This window comes from Monodelphis domestica, chromosome 1, assembly GCF_027887165.1.
Source record: "Monodelphis domestica isolate mMonDom1 chromosome 1, mMonDom1.pri, whole genome shotgun sequence".
Lineage (NCBI taxonomy): Eukaryota > Metazoa > Chordata > Mammalia > Didelphimorphia > Didelphidae > Monodelphis > Monodelphis domestica.
The window spans coordinates 285218463-285234024 of record NC_077227.1 but is presented as its reverse complement, the minus strand read 5'-3'; the positions used below and the strand labels follow the sequence as shown (position 1 = coordinate 285234024).

Genomic DNA, 15562 nt, shown 5'->3' with positions numbered 1-15562 from the left:
TTGGGCCTCAAAACAATCTTGTACAATCAACAGGAACTTTTAAGTCCCTCCAACATGTCAAGCACTATATAAGTTACAAATTTTGTGGGTTACAAATTTTATTAATTGAAGCAAAGTGTTATGTTAAGGTTTAATAAGGTTTAATTTATAATTGAGAAAACCAAGGCTTATAGTGGTTGTAGCTTGCCCATGGCAAAAACAACTATATTGGTGATCTTTAAACCTAAGTCTTCCTAACTTCAAATCCACTACATTATTTACTAAACCATGCTACTTTAAAATCACAAAATTTTGAGATGAAAAGATCTCATCAACCATCTGGATTAAATTATACAAGATAAAGGATCCCAAAAAAAGCACATGTAATTGATGAACCTTTTCCTTGTTAAGGGTTAAATTAGGAGTTTTTACAAAATAAGAGAACGGTTTTTAATAATTTAAGTTTTAATGAGAATGTAATAGAGTTGTAAATTAATATCATCCCTTTGAGTCAGAGAAAAGAAACTTCTAGCAGTTTTTAATAACAATTTAGTTTAATTAAAATAGAGATAGTAAAAGAATATAGTAAATGAGAGAAATATAGGAAAAAGGTAGAGAAAGAAAATTTCCTAATGTCTATACTAGTTATCCTATAACTACCTATAAATACTACCTAAAACTACCTATAACTACTGCAAATAACCCCACAAAGTTCCAACCAAATCCAGTCCAATAGAAACCAACCCAATCAGTGTTTAGTCCAACCCCAATTAGGTCTGTCAACAAAGACTAGTCACATTCCAACACAGAAAAGGTCAAAAAGCCCTCTCAAGGCTAAAACCAAAGAATCCTCTAAAGGCTAAAGCCCACCTTTTTATTTCAGCAACTAATTGCTAACCACCAACCCAACACACTCCCAGCAACCAACTTCCCCTCAACTGCCAGTCCTGTCAGCAACTGACTCCTTTTTATAACCTTTTCCTATCTAATTTCCTGTCTCTATGGTGTCTACTTCCTGTCACTGTGGGCTGGTTAATCCCTACACATCTCTATGGTAAGAGGACCTCCAGGTCCCTGTTAAATTAAAAAAAGGAATAAGGAATTCCTTTTTATATCCTTAAGAAAGAAAAACTTAGTCCCCCCTGTGGAAGAGAGAAATTACTATGCATGCAAAGGACAGAAAGCTGAGGATGGATCATCTGTCAGTCAAATGAAAATTCCATTTTGGAATGTTACCAGAAAAAGCAGTGGAAAAACCCAACTGTTGAACTGGGCTGAAGGGTCTTTGACTGATGGTGGTGACTGAAGCTGAAGGGTTTTTGGCTTCTGGCTGAAGTGGAGAAAGAAGCTAGTTGTATCTCTGGGACTTGAGTTAATCAATTTGGAGGTGACCTGGCTTATTGGCAGAAGAAGAAGACGAAGGACAGTGGTCCTTATATCTCTCTGACTGACTCTATTTCTTGCTTGTGACAGAATTTGCCCTTTCCCTCAATATCCTCCTAACCAAGGCTCCCTGTGGAGAATAAGGATATCCCACTCTTCTTACCTTATCCTCTACCCTTGCCCTGTCTTCCCCAAATAAACCCTTACTTGAGAAAAGAAGAGAAAAGAGTATTTCCTCTGAAATCTCATAGCTCACACTGAGTGATTTGATGGAGAAGAAGAAGAAGGGGGGGAAGGGGAAGCTGAAAGGCTTCTGAAGAGGGAGGAAAACTGGAGGAATAGGGAGGAGGGTAGGAAAACCTTGATCCATTAGTTATCTAGTATCAATCAAATATACACCCTCAATTATCATCTATTACACCCCTGATGCAGTCCATTCCTTTATAAATGGCTCTTATTTTGGGTAACTTTTTCCTAACACCAAGAATAAATTTCTCTTTGCTGTTTCTATTTATGGCTCCTGATCTTGTTCTAGGGGACTGAACAGAATAAATTTAATCCCTTTTTTGCTAGGCAGGCCTTCAGATACTTGAAGGAAACTATTACATTTTTCTAAGTCTTGTCTTCTCCAGGCTAAACACCTCTAGCTTCTAAAACTGATCCTCATATGATGCGAACTCCAGGCTTTTCACAATACTTTTCAGTCCTGCATCCAGCCATGATGTTGGATTAGGTTTGATCTTGAGGCACTGGCTTCTGGGGAGAGAAGCTCCATTTTATCACATACACTGGTTCATTAAATGATAAATTAGATTGTGGTTCAAGTGTAATAGTTTCCTAAAAGGAAGAAAGAAAAATGTGCACTCCATATATAATGAATGAAATATGGGAGATAGGATTCATTTCTAGAAACAAAAAGAAGTGCTTAAGTCAGAATAATCACAAACACAAATTATAATAAACTAGATTCAACCAGTTATGATCTGTTGGGAGGCTAATATTTAATCTTATCAATACATAAAACCGATTTGCAAGACATCAGACATTTTACATTTCACCCTAGTATTAAATCATCATTCCACTCCAAAATCCAAATCCCTTCTGAACTTCTTTCTCAGTTGCTTCCACAGCCAACCACTCGAGAAGATTATTGATACCACCATTCCTGTGAACGGTGCTGCCTCCATACTTGTAGTGCTCTAAGAACTTCTGAACTCATAGTATCACTCCCAAGCCTGGACACATTTTTTTCATCTGGATATTGTTGCTTAGTTATCTACCCAGGCAACAAAACACAAAAGAGGCAGCCTGCATGGAGGCTCAAGATTGCCTAATCAGTACATGTGCTCAAAGCTGCATGAAGTTTGGGTAGGATATGAAGGTAATTGCTACTTCCCCTAGGAAAGAGTTTGAAACAGTCCATACACAACATGGTCAGAATATAAGAGAGAGGCACAGGGGCCCTTTTGAGCAGTCAAAGTCATTATCATCTCTATCCCAGTAGTCCATTATTATGATCCCTTTAGCTCTGAGCCATATATGACCAGAGTCCAGTCCCAAAACGTTGTCATAGTCTACCAGAAGTAGGTCAAGAATATCTGCACATATTTTATACAACACACATTTCATGAGAAAATAAAGGGAGTTTCAAGTCTGGGTCTCGGTGAAGGATTTGGGGATATAGTGACTTAAAATAGATTCCCAGATGTTGATGGTTCAGATCCAGGACCTTCATTTTACATATTCCATAAATGTTTATATAAAGATTCAATTTCTAATCTCATTTTTAAAATAGCAGAGTGTTCAAAACAGAAGAAAACTTCAAAACTTTAGTTTGCCAATATAAAAATCATTACTGGCTTTGTGCTCTAGTGACTAATTTTTAAGTCATAGACAGATAGAAAACCTTATTCAGAATTTGAGAAATAGCTAAAATACTTAACATCCATATACCCATCATAGACATTTTGTTCATCCTGCATGACTCTTCTCAGACTGGGCAGAACCCCCCTTATCTGCAGGTATACCTACAACTGGAAGCTTCATTTAACTGGCTACTCTCAGGAGGAGTACTTGTAGTGAAAATCTTCCAATAAATCAGTGTCCAGTGTGTGGGTATGGTACAGGAACATGGAGTTCTTCTCATCAAGTCTCTCCAAAGCAGTTTGGACTGTGCAACATCCAGTCTCAGCATCCAACAACCATGATCTTTGCTCATTCCAGCAGCTATCATCTAAGTTCCTCAATCTCCAGCATTTTTCAGGTGAAATAATTTACCATCCATGTAAACCACCTTGAGGAACATAAGCATGTGAATGTACATCACAAATATCATAAATTAGCACATCGCATTCACAAAAGAGAATCATCCCAACAAATCGTACAATCGGGTCTATCAGGAAGGACTAGCATCTCTAGTGTAAAGATTTGCTGAGCTCTTTTCAAGGTTGCTCATCTGTTTTTGGTGTCCATGTACCACCTAAATCTGATCTATAGCTCCAACTAGCTGTAGTATGCACAGTAGCCACACCTGGGCAATATTGTCTCAGCAGTGGGGCTAAACTAGGTTGAAGCTTCAGACCCCTCCATTTGGCATATAAGATGGGGAACTGAGTGACCCTTCTAGGAGGGAGCAAGGAATTACTTTCAGAGGACTAGGAATTCTGACCCAAAGACAACAAGGCCCTCTAGAGGTAGCTGGAATCCACGAGCCAAATCCTCCTCCTGTTTCTCCATATGAAAAGTCTGCTACCTACAAAAGTAAAGATTAATTTAGAAGATAATTATAATAATACATGGCCAGGAAAAAAAAAACAACTAAGACTGGTGAAATCTCATTGTGATATATCTTTGATTATTTAACTTATAAGTTTATGGATTTTATTAAATCTATTGGCATTCTTAACTTAAATGAAGTTGCAACAGACAATCAATAAACATTTACACTGATAATACAAAAAGTAATAGACAGTCCCTCCCCTCAAGGAACTTACAATCTTCATTGGGAGTAGTATTAGATGGAACTATTTTCATTCAAAAAAGATCTAAAAATCATATTCAATGAATCACATCTGATCTTGGTGATAATGGAACAAAGGTATCTCAGAAGAAGATAAAGGATGAACTTACTGATTTAATAGCAATGGAAACAGCTTTTGATGAGTTAATTGGGGATGTTGCTCAAGCAATTGTTTGAACTAACAGATGACAAAGAAAATAAAAGATTTGTTAATGACTTATCAAGATATCCATAGCATTCAGGCTTTTCCAAATAACAGATTGTTACTGCAGTTAAAAAAAAAACAAATTGGAAGTGCCAACTCTTAAACAAAATTATATAATTATGGTGTGTGTGTATGTGTGTGTGTGTATAGCACAAAAGAATCTATTGATTCTTATTTGTGTGAAGTGAAACAGGATAACACAAATACCAAAGTATTTGAAGATGTGAACTACTTTTTTCTGAAACCAAGTCTACAATTCATACTGATCAAGAAAGAAGTCTATAGCAGAGTGAATCAAGTGAAAAACCACCTGGATTATCTTGAACTCTAAAACTCTGGAATGTTTTGGGGAAATTTTTGTCAAGTTGGTTTAATTTTATTTGCAGTAAGGCTCATTTTTCCAATTCAGAATAAAAAAAAACTCCACCAGTCACAGATGATTTTTCTGTCCTATTTGACATCAATATAAAGGCCAATAGTTTTAGTCATTCTCATGTATACAGTTATGCCAACTTAGTGTGGAAAATGATTTAGTATTATGAAACTGTTATTTGGCATTTGCATAAGTAAAGCAAAAACATTCCCTTATAGAAAAATTTTATTAAAACAACTTTTTAGAATACAACTTTATTAGTACTAAAACATTCAGACTAATCTGAAACTGAAGAACATAGTATGACATTAACTTCTTTTTAATGCAGAATATGTTTTACATCATGAGAGTATTATTTCTTTTTTAGAGTCAGCTGTTTTGGATATCTCTGGGTCACTAAAGGTACATACAATAAAATGATGTGAATACTTCTGCATATATCTCTATAATGTTTAGGTAACTCATGAAAGATATGAAGCATAAATCAAATTTTAACCTAGAAGCAAAAAATAAAATGTAAATATGAAACACATATATACATACATTGTATAAGTTATTGGTCTAAGACTAATTTCTACCTGATTGCTTTCCAGTTTTAAAGACCAGGAATTTCAATCAGATAAATTTCAAACTGGTTGAATGAACGGATCCAAAGAATATTAATTAATGAATCAATGTAAATTGAGAAGATGGTCTCTATAAGAGGTTGCTATCTTTGATCCTCTTCTGTTCAACATTTATCTCTGATACAAATTAAGATATAGGTTGGCATGTCTGCCAAATTTGAAAATAGAATAAATTTGTAGGCATATATAGAATCCAAAAAAGACCTGGAAAGGCTAGAATGATGGTCCACATAAAATAAAATGAAATTTATTATGGATAAATATAAAGTTCTAGGCAGGTTCACAAAATCAATTTCACAAATAATGGATGAGGAAGTCATGGCTATATAACAATAGTTCCTATGAAAATTATAGTGCTATTCTACATTGTGTTGAATAGTGTTACTGATTAGAATGAGAAAGGAAATAGTTCTTCTATACTCTACCCTGATTAGACCATTTATGGAATTCTGTGGTCAGTTCTGCTCATCATGTACAAAACTACAGGGGGCAGCTGGGTAGCTCATAGATGTAGAGCCAGGCCTAGAAACAGGAGGTCCTAGGTTCAAATGTGGCCTCAGATACTTCCCAGCTGTGTGACCCTGGGCAAGTCACTTACCCCCCATTGCCTAGCTCTTACCACTCTTCTGCCTTGGAACCAATACGCAGTAATTATTCCAAGACAGAAGGTGAGGGTTTAAAAAAAAAAAGAAAACTGTAGCATATCCAGCTGGTGGCCAGGGTGATGAGAGAATTAGAGAACATGCCCAATGTGGGAAATATGTAGGAAAGCCTAATAATGTTTAAGCAGAGACATATTATCTGTCTTCATGTATTTGTAGGGCTGTCATATCATGTCAGGAATCATAGTTGTTCTGCTTGGTTCCAGATGGAAGATCTAGAAACAATAGTAGAAATTGGAAAGAAGCAAACTTAGTCCTACAGTGGGAAAAAAAACCTTTGATCCAGAGATCTCTAAAAGTGGAGTGGGTCACCTAAGAAAAATTATAGGCTCCCTCTAACTAGAGATCTTCAGCCAGGAGCAGGATGATATGGCAAGAAACATTCATGTTTAGGTATAGGTTGAACTAAATATCCTTTGAATTTCTTAGTTTCCCTGGATTAGTTATGATCTAAGTCAACCCAGTCTCTAGAATCCTAGTGAGAAGGGCAGACTGCCTACAAGGAAAAGGAATCTCACAGAAAAAATAGATAATTTGTAAAAGTTCCTTTAGGAACTTAAGAAGACTTTTGGCACTACCCTTAAAGTCAAGCAAGATTACCAACCAACCTATTTCTAACTCTACCTCCAGCAAAGGCAAAGGACTATGATAAAATATGCCAACTCTTTCCTGACCCTAAGTCAATATGAAATGACATATTTGGTTGTGACCGGCTCCCTTTTATCCTCCAAGTCCTTTAGTTTTGATGAAAGTTCTACTATATTGCCTATAGGGTACCTATTGCCCAACAGTGAATATAGAGGATATGTCTATAGACTCCATTTCATACAATGTTCAGAAGTGAGAAGCCACTAGGGAAGATTCCCTTAAGTGTACTTCTTAAAAGATTATAAATGATCCTGCTGCATAGTGATATTGCCAGAAAAAACTCAGGGTGAAGAGATTTTGCAAGGTGCAGGGTTTAGGATAGGGCAGCATAGTCACTGGTGTTGTACAGTGTAAACAGGAGTTAAGGGGTCATAAAAGTGATGAGTATGTATGCTACCGCTGGAAAAATGATGACCCTGACCATTATTAAAACGTATTCTAGGGGGCAGCTGGGTAGCTCAGTGGATTGAGAGCTAGAGACAGGAGGTCCTAGGTTCAAATGTGGCCTCAGACACTTCCCAGCTGTGTGACCCTGGGCAAGTCACTTACCCCCCATTGCCTAGCCCTTACCACTCTTCTGCCTTGGAGCCAGTACACAGTATTGACTCCAAAATGGAAGGTAAGGGTTTAAAAAAAATGTATTCTGAATTTCATATCTAGAACATTAGGTTGAATACAGAACTGAGATGCACACTGTTGTCATTCTTTAGTCATCTCCCAATAGAAAGATGTCAAGCAGCAGATCATAGCATATACAAACCCTCGGTTTGGGATTGCAAAGCAACTGTGTTCTACCTCTTTGTTGGAGAGTTAGAAATACATTATAATTCCTTGAGAAGTGAAAAATTTACATCACTTTGTATACATGTGTTAAGGATGTTTCCTCCTTAATTCACTTTCCTATTATTTATGCTGCTTTGTTTTTTAATTATATGCTTTTTCCTACTGAATGTATGAATCTTTGGTATACCTAGCAATAGAGTGATATGTTGGGTGGGTGCTCAGGTGGAGGCTGGAATATTTATCACTCCCCAAAAGCATGTTAAAAGATATGCAACAGGAGTTAGGTTTGACCCAATCCTCTTCCCCTGACAAGAAGGTTCATCCAGGAAGAGGCCACAAATGGACTAGTTTCCTGCCATTGTAGATAAAAGGAAAATATGATCCTTTCTCCCATTTCCATCCCCAGAATAATCACTACTCACATATTGTCTGATGGTTCATCTATTTAAGGCTTCACTGGAGTGGATTGTGGCATGGTATTCCTCCAAACTCTGTATAGTACTCTGACTAAATATAAGCTCTTCTTTCCTCACCAACCCTTGTCCCAGGAATGCTGGATGCTGAGCTCATGGCTTAGTTTTAAAGCTGGAAAAATCCTTAGATGTCATCTAAAGGGCAATAACTGCCAATGGGGATGTCCTTTTTTCTTGCCTTCTCTTCTTTCCTGCCCTGTCTGGGTACCCAGACCTTATAGAGGTGGGGTGAGAACTTAGAGTGGAGGTGGTAGGATGGGAAGCATGGGCAAGGGGAGGAGTGGGTTGATTAGACGTAGGGTTTTCTGAGGCTGAGGGGGCAGGAGGAGGGGTGGGATAGTTAGGAGGGTTGGTGTCCAGAGCAGGGTGGGACAGAGATTCTGATAATGTTCTTAACTCTCTTTTAATGTTTCTCATAAAAGCTACGATCTCCCCCGACTTTCCTCTATAAGTTCAAGCAGAGTATTTATTTCTGCATTTTGTTGAGTAGTAGAAGGAACACTCGGTTGGTTTGACTGAGCAGTGGGTTTCGTAAGGAAATACAATATTACTGCTATAACACTCAAAATCCCAAGGGGGAGTAGCGTGTCGATTATACTTTGTCATAAGCCCCATGGTATGAGAAATTTCAGAGAGGCAATGAATGCGAATTTTACAAGGTTGGTCATGGAGATGAATAGCCAGTTGTTAAGTACGTTGTGAACTGGCTGTATCCACATATTTCTAAAGTAAATATGTGGGAAGCAGGACAAGGCCAAAACTTTTCCCAGGTTTCCCTTAATCCTAATTTAGGCAGTTGTTCCCTAAAGGAAAGACTATTTAGAAACAGCTCTCCTAGCCAGGACCTTAGGGCCCTGTTGCTAAGATTTAAAACAGCTGTGTTCTATTTAATTTAAGGAGAAATCAAAATGTTTTTTACTCACCCACTCTTGCAGCTGTGTTTTGAAGCCGAGTTAGCAATGTTTAAAAAAACTGACTGATAGAGCAAGTAATAAAGAAAGGAAAGAGATTTCACAGAAATTTTTGAGGGTTTTTTGTCATAGCCTACATGGTCTTGTAAAAAATAGACTCGAATACAGGACTACAATCCCCACAAACCTTTGCTCCACTTCCCCAAAATGCTTTGTAATCTCACAGGAATTCTGAGGTGGGCCAAGATCGAGGAAGGATTTAAGCTGGTGGCAAAGGTTTTTGGGCGCTTCTTTTGGACTTCTGTTTTGGAGCAGATGTGGCTCTTTCCATAATGTAGGTGAGGTCTTATCTAGGCCTCTGGCCTAGGCACGTTTTCCTTATCCTGTATTTTCTTTAATCCTTAATCCTTAATAAACCTCTAAAAAATATAATACTCCATGCAGAGAGAAACTAATTTCTACCTGCCTCAGGCTCCCCATATTCCCTAATTTTAATCTTTACAGTCTGCCATAAACTGTTACAGACAAAAGAGTGGTTGCCTTAAATTGTGACCGTGAAAATATGGTTTCAAGACTGTGAATTGCCAAAACTGTAAAGATAATTTTTAGCGTCTTGATTTTATATTAAAAATAAAGTGATCGCCATGGGAAATTTCCCAAAATATGAAATACCTAAGTCAGCTGGGTTTTTATGGAGATTTTAATTAATACAAATGAAGGAATTAAGAAAAAAGAGAGAGAATAAGAGAAATATAGTATGAAGGGCCTAGGCCAACATGGCCTAGGTTTGAGCCTTAAGAGAGAAACTAAGTCAGTCTTTAATCACTCACCACAAAATCTTTCCAAGCAAAACTCTAGTGTTCAGAGATCCAGCTACTCCAACTAATCCGAGCTCCAACTCAGCTACCAAAGCTGAGCTCCTCAGAGGCCTAAACCCCTTCCTTTTAAAGAAAATTTTCTCCTATGTCACCTCCCCTAAATTTCTACGTCTACCAATCACAGTAGTTGTTTTCCAAAGGACTGACCATTCTTAATTCATACCTAAGTAGACTAAAACTTTTGAGTAATTCACATCTGAGTAGATGTGTCTTGTCCTTTGCAAGTTGCCTGATTAATTTGATCTTCATAGGTACTTAACATCCCTTTGTATTAGATCTAAAAATAGACCTAGCTTAAGGGTTCTTGCTTCACTTTAGGTATGGGTTGGGGACTTTTCATTGTTCAATCAGAAGTTTACAACTTTATCTTCCCCTAAAGTATGCCTAAGTATGGGTGGAGTAATGTTAGAGTTCCCACCTACATTCCTGACCAAAGTCCCTTCATTTTTTTAAAAAATATATTTTATTTGATCATTTCCAAGCATTATTCGTTAAAAACATAGATCATTTTCTTTTCCTCCCCCCGACCCCCATAGCCGATGCGTAAATCCACTGGGCATTACATGTTTTCTTGATTTGAACCCATTGCTTTGTTGATAATATTTGCATTAGAATGTTCATTTAGAGTCTCTCCTCTGTCATGTCCCCTCAACCGCTGTATTCTGGCAGTTGCTTTTCCTCGGTGTTTCCACTCCCATAGTTTATCCTTTGCTTATGAATGGTGTTTTTTTCTCCTGGATCCCTGCAAATTGTGCAGGGACATTACACCGCCATTAATGGAGACGTCCATTACATTCAATTATACCACAGTGTATTAGTCTCTGTGTACAATGTTCTCCTGCCTTCATTGTTTTAAACTGGGGAATGGTCCTAACCAAATGTTCTAAGGTAGAGTCTGAGAATTTTTAAGATTCACACTTCTGAGAAATTTCAAGATTCACAGTCTTGACAAGAATGTAAAGGAACAAAGAAATTTTCCTGCTTATAGTTTGACCTGAAGCACTTCTATAATTTGGGGGCACAAGGTAAACCTAGAATTCTATATCAGGAGTATATAAAGTTCCTATGGAATTTAGTAGGCTAGTAAGGAATTGGTCTGGAGAAATCTATTCAAGGTGGAGGCTAACTTGAACTCTTTATCTTCAGATTCTTGACCCTTGCAGTAACTCTCACTGATATGTGAAATATCCCAAGATTTTCTGGCTGGTACCAGAAAAAGGAAGTGAATTTAATGAGTATCAAGCACCAGTTCATTTTAGTGCCTATCTTGCTTTGCCCAACTCAGCAGAAATAATTCTTCATGAAGACCCTATTGCCACTGGGGCTATCTTATGATAAGGCATACATCTTGGTTCTGTGTATACTTCTCCCATAAGCTAACTAATTAGGGAAAGAATTATACAGCCTGAGAGGTGATGCTTGAAGTCAAAAGCAAATCTGAGAAATGAAAGTACTGTCTTAAGGAGCTGTAGTCCCCCACCGTATAATACCCTATCATTGTTTGCACAGATCATAAGACCTTAGATCACCTTCAAATAAAAAGTAGTCAACTAATTATGTGCCAACTATGTGCCAGACACTGTACAGAATGTTGGGGATAAAAAGAAAGACAAAATATAATCCCTGCTCTCAAGGCACTCATACACTAACAAGGAGACAACATGCAAACAATCATATCCCAACAAGATATATACAGGATAAATTAGGGGTAGTCTCAAAGGAAAGGTACTAAGATTAAGGAGAACTATCAAAGACTTATAGCAGAAGGCTGTATTTTATTTATTTGTTTGTTTGTTTGTTTGTTTTTTTGCTTCATTAACTTTTCCTTTATTCTGAGTAGTAATCTGTCAGATTATGTCTAACTCTACTTTGGAAAAACATCAGTCAGATGCTGCCTGAAGTAGAAAAGAAACAAAGCAAATAATCAATATACAATTTTTATGATACAGAATACACAATAAATTATATCTACATGAAATTCTACAATTACACCATATAAAAAATACAGTGCTTTTTATGTATATTTTTTAAGATTTACATTTATATATACATTTTATAAACTTTTAAAAATACATTTCTTTGTACAAAACACAAAGTGTACAAAGTTCATACATCATCATTCTTACATCTGCGCCATAGCAAAGAAATTTACTTACATATACTACTACAAACATCTTTTTACTTCGTATTTCCACCTTATTTCCACATATTCTAATACCATTATTCTTGAAATGTGAATTACATTCTATTTACTTCCTGTATTTCCAAAGAGTATAATGTAATCATACCAACATGTGATTTTTTTTAATGCAACAAAACTAGATGTCTGTTTTCACATCAACATTATCAATTCCACATTTATCCACTTCTATGTAATAATCTTATTCAGCACAAATAGCTTTTATACATATACATGCAAAACTAGTTTTGATTACAGTTTATCAAACACTAAAATAAAATAAAGGATCAAAATACTTAAGGCTTAAAAAGAATGCAAATACTGGTCAAGCTTTGCTTGCCAATTATTTCTGTAGCTAGTCTGACAACTTCAACTAAGACACTAAATATTAAAATGCACAAGAGCAAGACTACTACATTTTAAAGTTTTACTGGGTCTGTATTGGATATTACATTCAATGTTTTAAAAGCATATCCTGACAAATTTGAATGTATCCTCCATCATGAAGGCACACTCCCAATAGGTTTAAATGACAATACCTGAAGAATTTACATGAAGTTGTAAAAGACCCAAAAATATTTAGATTGCAACTTAAAAACAACAACAAAAAAAACACACAAAACCCTCTGAAAAGTAGTAAGTTGAAGGTTTTACTGAATTGTCCCCTTCTCCAGTTAAAAAATCAATTCTATTCAGAAGGGCAGAAAAGTACCACCCTAAGTATTTTCACTACTTGTCTAAGAAGCATAAACCCATTTAATGGCTTAGAATTAAAAATGAAAATAGGCCAGATCTGATCTGAATAATAAACAAAGTAGGTAGATCCAGTCCATGCAACTCCTTCCTGAAAGATAAAGGGGAGGGGAAGATTATCCCCTATTTATTGCTTAGAAACCGGCAGACTGCAAACTTGTACTTTGTACAACTAGATTTCTAAGATTGGAAGCGCAGGGCTTGTGCCACCTTGAAATCAAAAACGAAGATGCATTCTTGATCTCTGGGAGGGGAGCTACTCTGACATTCTTCTCCACAACTCATAATCTTCACAAGCGTCCTCACTCTGACTCTCCTCAAAACAGCCACCTTCTGGAATCGTAGGCAATACAGGGACACTGTAATAGCTGTTGTGAAGATTTTGTGAAGATCTTGAAACGATCCACACAAGCTTTTTATGGTCTGGTTTGCAACACTCAGGAGAATACTCTGGTAGGCATTTTGAAACTAACTCTGTCCAGTAAGAGAAATCAGCATCATTAATCCTGGAATGTTTTAGAACAAGAAGACGAATTTCCAATAATTCAATAGATTTCAAAGTTTTCACTTCCAGATTAAGAAGGCTAATACAGACGGTTTTGCTTTTGAAAAAATCAGTCGGCAATTGCAAGCTTTCAGCTGAGCCTCCATCAAGGCATTATCAAGACTCGATACTTCTTTCCTTTCTGAAGTATGACGAAGTATGATAGTGTGGTTTAAGTGCAAAAAGTTTAAGGCAGTAGTAGCTTCTAATTCATAGTGCAACTTTTCAGAAATAATTTTTTCCATCCGTTTTATTTCAGAAGCAGTACATTTGCACTGACTAATTCTGACGCCAGAAGAAAACAAACAGACTCCAATGCAAGACAAATGTTTAGGCTTCACCTTCATAAGAGCCAAGGATCGATCCAAAATGTTGACAGCCAGGACAAATGTTTCAGTTCGAGATCCAAAAAAGTTGGCTAAACTCCTAAAATCTTCCACCTTAACATTTCTCAATCTCGGACACTGTTATCATTCTCGGAGGCGGCTTCAATCAGGCTGAGAGCCCCTTCTCCCGGGGTTGAAATCTCTGCTCCTGCTCCAAGTAGAGGTTCAACAGTCGGAAGAGAGGGGCCCCCCTCCCGACCCGCTAACTCCTCAACTCCCAAATCCTTCATCGCGCTGGGGATCCCGTTCCCGTCCCCTTGGCGCCCCAGCCAGGAGAGCTCGGGGAAGAGAACGGGCCTTCACTCCCAGCTGCTCCTTCTGCGGGTCAGTGACCCCCCTCGGCCCTCATCCACTCGCCGCCCAGCGTTGCCGCCGCCGCCGCCGCCGCTGCCGCCGCCGCCCTTACAATGCCGGCCTCATCGCAGAAGTACTTCGCCGCCCCCGCCGCCCCCGCCGCCCCCTCCACCCCCCCACCCCCAAACCCCGCCGACCTACTGCCAGCCAGCCTCCCTCCCACCTAGGCAGTCACCACCCCCGCCGCAGCCGCCGTGGCAGAAGGATGTATTTTAGCAGAGACTTATAGAAAACCAGGAAAGCTGGGAGGTGAAAAAGAGGAGAGAGTATTCCAGGCATGAGGACAGTCAGTGAAAATGCTCAGAATCTGGAGAGAGAGTTGTGTGTGAGGAACATAGAAGGCCAGTGTCATTGGATTACAGAGAACATAGAGAGAATTAAAACATAAGAAGATTGAAACTTTTTTTTGGTACTTGTACCATTTATTGAATGGAAAAGTCAAGGTTGCACAAATATCTCTTTAGAACATAAAACTAAATGTTTTTGCCCATATGCAGTACAAAAGTGTTCAGCATTTACATGATGTAAATTGCATATTATATCATGATTAAACAATGGTAATGACATTAATTAATGATGTGGGATCCATCTTGTTCAGACTTGGATTTTTTACAAATGATGAAGATTTGTTGAGTTGTGTTCTTGTATTCCAAATCTAGATTACGAACAACTTTAAAGGCCTCCATCTATTATCCTTAATACCAAATTATCACAGATTGAATTCTAGGATTTTTAGTAGTATATTCTACTTTAGAAACTACCTCAGTAGTTCACTTTATTAAGTCAAACTTTAGTGGTCTACTTGATGTCCTTTCTAAGAAGGAACAATTAATAGCAAATAATGGGCATCAGACTTGACCAATCTGTCTCCAAAATGTTAAATTAAAAATATGATAGAATAGACTTCTAGAAGCAGAAATACCAAAAGCTTTCATTCTTAGGCTAATGAAATCAAAGAAAGCTTAGGTTTTTGTATACTGTGATTTTAGAAGTGAAAGGCCAGAATGGAAATGGTGAAAGCATTGGCTTGTCTAACTATTTGATCCAAGTAAATAAATCTCTGAAAACTGTATCAAAAATAGAATTAACTTCAAGAGGCTTCCCTAGCAAGGCACATGCCAGTCAGTAGCTGGTGTTGGGGACAACTGAATTGGCAGCAATGAAATCTAGAGCTCTGAGCCCATAGATACTAAGGGCAGAAGGAGATTATTGAGTCCTCTTGCTGGCAGTGGATACAATACTCTGTTGTATTGCTCATATCTGTGGGACAGTTCCAGGGTAAGGAGGAGCAGTAACACACCAAACCTTGTGGCCAAGAGGAAAAAGGGACCCTGGTCACAGTTCTAAATCGGAAAAGAGCGATTGTGGTCACTCACAGGCCAGAGTACAGGCCCAAAGAGTAGTAA

The 15562-nt window shown here is 37.8% G+C and overlaps 1 pseudogene; it reads right to left on the bottom strand.

Annotated features, from left to right (window-relative positions):
• Positions 1-11695: 11695 nt before the first annotated feature.
• On the bottom strand, positions 11696-14234 carry LOC103106517 (cyclin-G2-like; annotated as a pseudogene).
• Between the last annotated feature and the right edge of the window lie 1328 nt (positions 14235-15562).